The 6,944-nt window shown below is 48.9% G+C and overlaps 1 long non-coding RNA gene across 1 annotated transcript; it reads left to right on the plus strand.

Moving 5' to 3' along the window:
* Positions 1-449: 449 nt before the first annotated feature.
* Positions 450-4,144, plus strand: LOC142818798 (uncharacterized). The gene is made up of 3 exons (XR_012896450.1): positions 450-935; positions 1,496-1,626; positions 3,058-4,144. It is a non-coding gene; the product is annotated as an uncharacterized LOC142818798 (long non-coding RNA).
* The last annotated feature ends 2,800 nt before the right edge of the window (positions 4,145-6,944 follow it).

Below are 6,944 nucleotides of genomic sequence, written 5' to 3' on the forward strand. Positions count from 1 at the left end.
CCACCCGCGGCAGTGGGGCTGCTCAGGCTTTGGCCCACATGCGAGGTGGCAGCCTGGGCTTGGCAGACCCTCGTGGATTCACTTGGCAATTTTTGTTGTCAAAAGAGGTAGCTCTGCAATGAAGTTTGAGAATCGCTGGTTTACAGCTTAGGACAGTCTGTGGTACTTGGTGCCCAGTCCACCTCTTTGCCAGAGTTTGCATGTCTAAAAGAGGGCGGATTTCCGGACCTCCCTGCTTGGAAGATGAAGTGCTCTGGGGATGGTGGTGGCGTTATTGCGGCAAGGCAAAATGTTTTGAATTCTGAAATTGCATTTTAAAAAAGCATCCAGAGGGAACAACTGAAGAAAAAATCCCCCCTCCCCTCGTTCTTTACCACCTTTTGGTAGCTTTTGGAAGCTTCTGCTGACCCTTCAAGCCCTGAAGGGCTGTCCCCACAGTTTGGCAGGAGGGAGGGGTTGTTTGTTCTTTTCAAAACCTCCTTGAGGTGAGGTGAGGATTAGCTCACACTCTGGGTGAATTCTGGCAGACATGCCTGTTCTTGTTCTTTCTGTCAACAGTGCAACGCCCTGTAATTATATGAACCCTAGGAAAGAATGTGACAGGAGGCAGTGGCTGTGTGGGCTGCCGCTTGTTACTGGCCCTGCTCACCTGCCAGTCACCCAGCCGCATTGTGCGTAGCCGAGTTACTGTCCCACAGGTATTTGACAACCAGAGGACATGCACCTGCAATAGGGAGAAGGCACTGGTGGAGAAAAGGGGAGATAATTCTTAGTCACTCTAACAAAGCCAGTGCAAATGTCTATGCCGTGACTTGCTGTGTGGCCACACGCAAATCTCTTCACCCCAAAGACAAAACCAGGAGTCTAAGGGCACGACTACACTGTGTGGAAGATTGATGCTGCCGTGGTCGATCTTCCAGGGTTCGATTTAGCAGGTATAGTATTAGACCCACTAGATCGCACTCAAAGGGTGCCCCCGTCCATGCCGGTACCCCTGCTCTTCGCGAGGAGGAAGGGAAGCCTCCCGCTGCGTGGATGGCACGAAAATGAGATGTAAGATACATCAAATCTCGCTAGGTACTTTACGGATCTTACTTTCCATGTAGTGTAGCCCAGACCTAAGAGCTTGACAGCACCCCAGGGTGCTGCGAGATTCGTTCCTGTTTGTGTTTGGGGATGCACGGGCCCACTTAGTGTGGGTGGGGCAGTAGCGTCAGTAAGTAGCATTGTAGGATGTGAAATTCTAGATGGAGAAGGGGATTGTCTGCAAAACTTTAACCAGTTGGGCTTTGTTTTTCAAAGCCAACACTTGGGGTGATTTGAAAGCTGGACTCTCTTCTATTCCACCTCCACCACGGGGGAGAGTTTTTTGGGGTGAAGGGTCAGGTGGGCTCTTGCCTTCCACAGAGTGGTTCGCCCGTCACTGGTTTCCACCCTGGTCCATCACTCTTTGACATTATCTCCCTTCTTCCATCTCACCTTTGCTCTCCCAAAGGGCGTGGTGCTGCGGTGGCACGCTACACGGAGTGGAATTGAGTAAACAGCAATGAAACTTGAAAGGCCTTTCCTCTGTGGAGCGCGAAGTGTTCACTGAGGATCCTCCCTGTGCCCTTGTGAGATTGTTAGGTATGTTGTTGTTATCGCTGGTTGTAGGCACAGGATGGGGGAGTGACTCACCCCCAGACACTCAACAAACGCCCACCTGAGACAGAAATAGAACCGGCCCCGACTCCTCCACCTTTGAAAAGTTGGGCCTGATTCTCAGAGCACTCTGGCCCCAATGCGGCAAAACACTAGCAAGAGCGTGATCCCTCGGAGGTGCTGGCTTCAGTGGGCCCACGCTCATGCTTGGTGGTGAGCAAGTCTGTTTTGGGTAGGGGCAGGATAGTTACTTCTCATTTGTCGTGCAATGGATTCTGCAAAGGCCAATGTGCACCTGCACTGTGCTTTACTGAGCTGGGGTAGAAAAAAGGGGCAGCCCAAAGGGGAAAGCGATTGCAAGAGAGATTCATTCAAAATCAGGGAGTCCAAAGGAAAAAGAAGGGCCCAGTCCTTGGCCCCCACTTCTGGCCATTTTATGCAGCTCCAGCACAAAGCTGCTGGAAAACTGCCTCTAATTATTCTGTAATGTGCTTTTCGAGTGTTAGCACGGACAGGGCTCGCCTCAGGGCTATTCGCTTTGCACATCCTCGGAATTAAAACAAGTACACTGGGGAGCTGCTGAAAGAAATGCACAAAACACAATTCCTGGGACAATACTGACTTCAAACCCTCCCACTTCTGAGCAGCGTTCCCTATAAGCTGTGCACTTCTGGCCACTCAGGTTCTGTGTCTACTGGTGGTGCACATTCGCACATGCCTTGGTGCATGTAAACATTTATATGCACATGGATGGAAAAAATCCGCCCATGCATGGATGGAAAACATTAGCGGAAACTTTGCTCTTGAGCCAGTGCAAGCACACGGGCATGGACCTGGAACACTGCCCTGCCATCCTCAGTTGGCATGTGCCCTGGGAAAAGCAGAATGGCCAACCCCAAATGTTCAGTAATCACGAGTGAAGCTCACCAAAAACCATGCGACCAGCTTGCCAGTCATCAGATTACGGAAAAATAAGAATTTGGTCTTTTAATTTGCCTTCTGATTTTTGAGCCTGTAGGGTGCACTGGGGTTGCATTTGGAGTCATAGAATCATAGAATACCAGAACTGGAAGGGCCCTTGAGATTTCATCTAGTCCAGTCCCCTGCCCTCACAGCAGGACCATGTACCGTCTAGACCAGTGTTTCCCAATTTTATTTGGCCACGGAACCCTTTTAAACTCAAAAGAATTTTGTGGAACCCCTAACAGCAGTCTTATATATGGAGCTGAAAAAGTAGACCACAAGTAAGTAAGGATAATAATGAACAAATGCTAAACAAAGTCATGAGATCAACACAAATGAAAACTGGTTTCAATAAAATTCATAAATGCTTAATATTTATTATTATTATTATTTTAATAACAACATGTTATTGTAATGGAATATTCTCGCAGAACCCTTATTTTTACTTCGCAGAACCCCAGGGTTCCCCGGAACACCATTTGGGAAACACTGGTCTAGACCATCCCTGACAGGTGTCTGTCTGACCAGAACTGGACACAATGCTCCAGTTGAGGCCTAACCAGCGCAGAGTAGAGCGGAAGAATGACTTCTTGTGTCTTGCTCACAACACTCCTGTTAATGCAGCCCAGAATCATGTTTGCTTTTTTTGCAACAGCGTCACACTGACTCATGTTTAGCTTGTGGTCCACTATGACCCCTAGATTCTCTTCTGCGGTACTGCTTCCTAGACAGTCACTTCCCATTTTGTGTGTGTGAAACTGATTGTTCCTTTCTAAGTGGAGCACTTTGCATTTGTCCTTATTAAACTTCATCCTGTTTACCTCAGACCATTTCTCCAGTTTGTCCAGATCATTTTGAACTGTGACTCTATCCTCCAAAGCACTTTCAGCCCCTGCCAGCTTGGTATCATCTGCAAACTTCATACGAGTACTCTCTATGCCATCATCTAAATCGCTGATGAAGATAGTGAACTGAACCGATCCCAATACAGATCCCTGTGGAACCCCACTTGTTATGCCTTTCCAGCATGAAACTGTGAACCATTAATAGCTACTCTCTATGGGTACGTCTACACTACAGCCCTAATTCGAACTAACTTAGTTTGAATTAGTTAATTCGAACTAAGCTAATTCGAACTAATGCGTCTAGAACTAAAAACTAGATCGAATTAGCATTTTGCTAATTCGAACTAGCATGTCCACATTAAGTGGACCCTGAAGGATGGCCGGAAGCAGTGCCGGCAGGGCATCAGAGGAGGACTTACAGCGTGGAGATGCTGTCTCAGGCTAGCCGAGGGCTGCGCTTAAAGGGTCCTGACCCCCACCCCGGACAGACAGTTCTCAGGGGTGCCCCGCTTGCAAAGCAGTCCTGGCTTGGATTGCCCGGAGTACCCACACTGGGCACATCGCAGCACTCGGCCATCAGACCGGCTGCACTTGCCGCAGGCTGCCATCTGGGGAGAGAGGGCAATTGGGGGGCTGCAGGAGAGCTTCCACCCCCAGAAGCCCGCAGAGCCAGCCCAGTCCTCCCCATAGGGGGCTCGTACCCCATTCCTCCCTCACCTCCTTCCACTTACCCTTCCCTAGCCCCTTTTCTTGATGTACAAAATAAAGGACAATTGTGTTCAAAAATGGAATCTGTCTTTATTGAACAAAACTGGGGGAGACTGGGAATAGGAGGTGGGAGAGGGGAAGAGAGAGGGTGGGAGAGGGGAGGGCAACTACAATGATCAGGGGTTGGGAACAGGTCCCATATGAAGAGAGGTTAAAGAGACTGGGACTTTTCAGCTTAGACAAGAGGAGACGGAGGGGGGACAGGATAAAGGTCTCTAAAATCAGGAGTTGGGTGGAGACAGTGCATATAGAAAAGTTCTTCATTAGTTCCCATAAAGAAGGACTAGAGGACACCAAAGGAAAGGAATGGGTAGCAGGCTTCAAACTAGTAAGAGAAAGTTGTTCTTCACAAAGCAAAGAGTCAACCTGTGGAACTCCTTGCTGCAGGAGGCTGTGAAGGCTAGAACTAGAACAGAGTTGAAAGGGAAGTGAGATCAAGTCATGGAGGTTGGGTCCATGGAGTGCTATTAGCCAGGGGGTAGGAGTGGTATCCCTGGCCAAAGTTTGTGGAAGGCTGGAGAGGGATGGCACGAGACAAATGGCTTGGTCACTGTCGTCGGTCCATCCCCTCCAGGGTCCCTAGGGTTGGCCGCTGTTGGCAGACAGGCTACTGGGCTAGATGGACCTTTGGTCTGACCCAGTACGGCCATTGTAAGCTCAGGGCTCAGGATCGGGGGTCTCAGTGGACCCCCTTGATTTTCATGCACACCTGCTCCTGGGTGGCCAGGCTGGCAGCTCTCCTGCCCTAGACGGCCACTTTCCTGTGCCTAGTGCGGAGATCGTGGATGAGGTCCACGATGTCCGCACTAGCCCAGGCGGGTGCCCGCCTCTTGCGGTCTCGGGCAAGCTCGCGGGAGCCGCCAGCCTGGTCCTGGGAAGAGGGGGAGGGCTGGGGGGCATCGGGTGGCTGGCTCGAGCCGTGCCAGGTGCAGGGTCTGCTGGCTGGGTGCTGGCAGGCTTGCACCTGGCATGGGCACTGTAGCCAGTCCGTGCCCCTTTAAGGGGTCTGGGGCCGGGAGGGGGGCAATAGAGTTTCCCTGGTGTTGGCCAGAGTGGCCACCAGGGAAACCTGGGGAGGGCTAGCCTCCCACTAGTTCGAATTAAGGGGCTACACACCCCTTAATTCGAACTAGCTAGTTCGAACTAGGCTTAATCCTCGTAAAATGAGGTTTTCCTAGTTTGAACTAAGCGCTCCACTAGTTCGAATTAAGTTCGAACTAGCGGAGCGCTAGTGTAGCGCCTATGAAAGTTAGTTCGAACTAACGTCTGTTAGTTCGAACTAACTCTGTAGTGTAGACATACCCTGAGAATGTTAATCCAGCCAGTTATGCACCCACCTTATAGTAGCCCCATCTAAGCTGTATTTGCCTAGTTTATTGATAAGGTCATGCAAGACCATGTCAAAGTGTAGGTATACCAAGTCCACTGCTTCTCCCTTATCCACAAGACTTGTTAACCTATCGTAGAAAGCTATCAGATTGGCTTCACATTATTTGTTCTTTACAAATCCATGCTGGCTGTTACCTATCACCTTATTATCTTCCAGATGTTTGCAGATGAATGCCTTAATTACTTGCTCCTTTATCTTTCCTGGCACAGAACTTAAACTGACTGGTCTATAGTTTCCTAGGTTGTTCTTATTTCCCTTTTTATAGATGGGCACTAGATTTGCCATTTTCCAGTCTTTTGGACTCTCTCCCGACTTCCATAATTTTTCAAAGATGATTGCTAAAGGCTCAGATACCTCTTCTATCAGCTCCTTGAGTATTCTAGGATGCATTTCATCGGGCCCTGGCGACTTGAAGACATCTAACTTTTCTAAGTAATTTCTAATTTTTTGTTTTATTTTAACTTCTAACCCTAGCCTGTTTCCACTAGCATTCACTATGTCAGGCATCCCGTCACCATCCATCTTGATGAAAACCAAAACAAAGAAATCATTAAGCACCTCTGCCATTTCCAAGTTTCCTATTATTGTTTCTCCATCTTCACTCGGCAATGGGGCCTACCCTGTGCTTGGAAGCTTTCCCTCCAGCCACGAAGGCTAGAAATTTACATTTTCTTTAACACTGAAGGCTGAAATCATCGCATCTCCATTTGACTCCAGGAACTGGGGTTTGAAAACAGTAATTATCATGTGACTCATGACAAAGCCATGAGAGATGGCAACACCGTAAGGGGTCAATTAGGTTTTCCCCTTGCCATGATCCACACACAGTGACTTGTCTGTGCAGAGTTTATCCAGCTGATATGGCCACAGTCTAATTGTTTGAGTGTACAACTTTAATTCAAGTCTCTGGGAAGATTCCTTTTGCTTCCTGTTGTTCTTTAACTGAAGCCCCACCTCAGGATTTGTCTTCGACTCTCTGCATGATGCAAGAAGTAGCTTTGGTTGCAGGTGTCAGAGATACACCAAGTGCGATACCAACCCGACTTTGGCAATCCTGGATTTGATTAGCACTGCAGAAGGCGAGTCCTACAACACTATAGTTCTCCTCTGTGCTGCTAAAGCTGGGGATAACCATGTGATCGACGCCATGCGTGAGGACAGACAATCTACTTCGGGATTTCTGATGCACCATGCATCCCATTACTCTTCATCTGGCCTCTGATTTCCTGAATGGCACTAGGCTCTGAGCAAATGTGGTATCACACGTGTCCTTTGTCCAGGGATGGGCACAGTGATCTGTTCATGCCACCTCTAGAGCCTATGAGCCTATCTTATTT

The sequence above is a fragment of the Pelodiscus sinensis genome, chromosome 18 (assembly GCF_049634645.1).
Source record: "Pelodiscus sinensis isolate JC-2024 chromosome 18, ASM4963464v1, whole genome shotgun sequence".
Classification (NCBI taxonomy): Eukaryota; Metazoa; Chordata; order Testudines; family Trionychidae; genus Pelodiscus; species Pelodiscus sinensis.